The sequence below is a fragment of the Grammomys surdaster genome, unplaced genomic scaffold (assembly GCF_004785775.1).
Source record: "Grammomys surdaster isolate TR1022 unplaced genomic scaffold, NIH_TR_1.0 124140, whole genome shotgun sequence".
Classification (NCBI taxonomy): domain Eukaryota; kingdom Metazoa; phylum Chordata; class Mammalia; order Rodentia; family Muridae; genus Grammomys; species Grammomys surdaster.
The window spans coordinates 1-2432 of record NW_021619228.1 but is presented as its reverse complement, the minus strand read 5'-3'; the positions used below and the strand labels follow the sequence as shown (position 1 = coordinate 2432).

Below are 2432 nucleotides of genomic sequence, written 5' to 3'. Positions count from 1 at the left end.
TCCATGGACATTTCCAGTTAAACATTCATACAAATACATATTCACCTTTTTTCTTTATGTAAGAATAATACATACATACAAACACAACATGAAGATTCTGGCCAAAAAAAATCAGAGATGCCAAAAATTTCTCAAGTTTAAAAAAATGGTGTTGAGTATATTTCAACAACATTCTACATGAATGTAAACCCCTGATTTAATTCCATGATTTTATCATGTCAGAAGCATGGTTGCTTTTAATTTTTTTAAAAAGATATATTGGTATTATAACACATTGGCTTATCAGTAATTAAGGCATTTGTACACAGTATCAGTGTGGACAAAAAAATTTAGTATTACTTACTATGATGTTTTAAACTTTCAAAATCTTTCTGACAGAAGAAAATAGCTGCACACATTTAAGTGTTTCTTCATAAAACACAATAAAAAATTTAATGATTGGTCTTTATAGTTCCTGGTAATAAGTCCTGTCTTTTTTTTATATACTATAAATCATATTCTTATGCAGGACTGAGTTAAGACCCAGTAGTTCTTAACGCTACCAAATGGCCATTTAATTCTGCATGCAGCAAGGGCAAACAGTCTTCATAGTGCACTTTCACCTCATTGAAGTTGAAGCCACCCCTTCTGGATATTTCCACTTCAATGTGAAGTAGGTTGTTAGGATTTCATTAGTGGTTTTATCATGTGGCTTTTTTTTTTTTTGCTTTTTTTTTTGTTTGTTTTTCGAGACAGGGTTTCTCTGTGTAGTTCTGGCTGTCCTGGAACTCACTCTGTAGACCAGGCTGGCCTCGAACTCAGAAATCCACCTGACTCTGCCTCCCAAGTGCTGGGATTAAAGCGTGTGCCACTACCGCCCGGCAATCATGTGGCTTTTTAAAAGAAAAAAAAATTGGTTGTATTTCTTCCACAGTTCTCGGTTCTCAGGAGAGACCTACTTTTGGAAATCATATAATCCAGCGCTGTCTGAATAACCAAATACTCTTTAGAAGATGCAATCTCTCAATGCAGCTGTAATAAATAAGCATCTACATCCTTAGCTATATCACCAGTATATCCTGGAACCAAAGTAAGATGGTTTTCCTGTTCCCATAATCCATTCAACTGTTGCTTTAAAATCTTAATATTTCCATCACTTATAATTTCTGATTTAGATGAGAGTTCCGACCACCACCTTTTTATTACTGCTTGAAGCCAGTTTAAGCCAACAATTACATATTCTTCAAATCTGCTGTGAAGTAAAGACTTTACTAGAGGAAGTAAGTCTACACAGCAGCCAAGTGAGATATATTGCTTTTCTTCCTGTAAACTATTGGTTAGAACAGGAAGGCAATCTACCACAACTCCAAGGTCTTCTATCCTCACTAAATAAGCTACAAGTTCGCTTATACTTCTCTTTCTCCAGAAAGTCAAAGCTACATTCAATCTCAAATTCCTGCTGAATAGAACCTGGGCCGTTGTCTCATGGGCCTGAGAAACCTCAGAAAAGAAACCACTATATTTTGATGATGGGTTTTCTGTCTTTGAAGACCCAGAATCACTGGTGTTAATGACAAATGTCCGACTGTCGTGGCGTAAATTTTCAGGTAGATGGCCTGCACAAGCCAGTTCATTTTATTTGCCATGTCACAGCCCCCACTTTTAGGGGACTGCTTAGTTCTGTAACAAGGATTTGGGAAGGAATGACGAACTAACTTTCTGTGGTAGAGCACCTTGCGCAGTTTATCTGGGCTTTTCACTGCTTGTCCAACTGTTCTACTTATGTAAGCAGCCAACTGTTTTGGAGATCTCTTAACCTCCCTTCATGTTCTTACTGGTGAAATTAGAGGTCCTCTTTCTAGGAAGATCAATACTATTAGAGAAGTTCCGTTTTTTAACATGGTGAGTATCAAATGCCATAATCTATTAAGTGCCGGCGCCTCATGGCACCGCAGCTCCTGAGCCGGAGCACTGTGCTGATGAACCGCGCCCAGCAGCTCAGAGCATCCTCGGGATCCCAAGCCTGGCCCCACTCAGAGCCATTCAAACACCACCGCGCACAGCCTGCTGGGAGAGCTACCCAGTGGGCATCCGGCCGGCCCCGCCCAGCTCAGGCCTACCCTCTTCTTTTTGTGGTTGTTTTGAAACTGGGTCTTGCCCTGTAGCCCTGGCTGGCCTGGAACTCACTATGCAGTCCAAACTGGCTGTACATGCACAGAGATCCACCTGCCTCTGCCTTCCTAGAAGTGCTGGGATTAAAGCCCTACACCTCCATGCCTAGCCTTCCAGCCTGATAATTTTTAAAGCCTCCAATGTAGACACATATTTACGCCCACTTTTAAGAGGCAAAGATTTGGCCAAGTTAGCCATTTTCTCTCATTCTCATTTTAAGTTATCTTCATTTTACTGTTAGTCTTCAAACCTTGAGACATTTGACATCTTGTTTCTCATTT

The 2432-nt window shown here is 40.0% G+C and overlaps 1 pseudogene; it reads right to left on the bottom strand.

The window, feature by feature from the left end:
* Nucleotides 1-875: 875 nt before the first annotated feature.
* On the bottom strand, nt 876-1919 carry LOC114636459 (annotated as a pseudogene).
* Nucleotides 1920-2432: the final 513 nt, after the last annotated feature.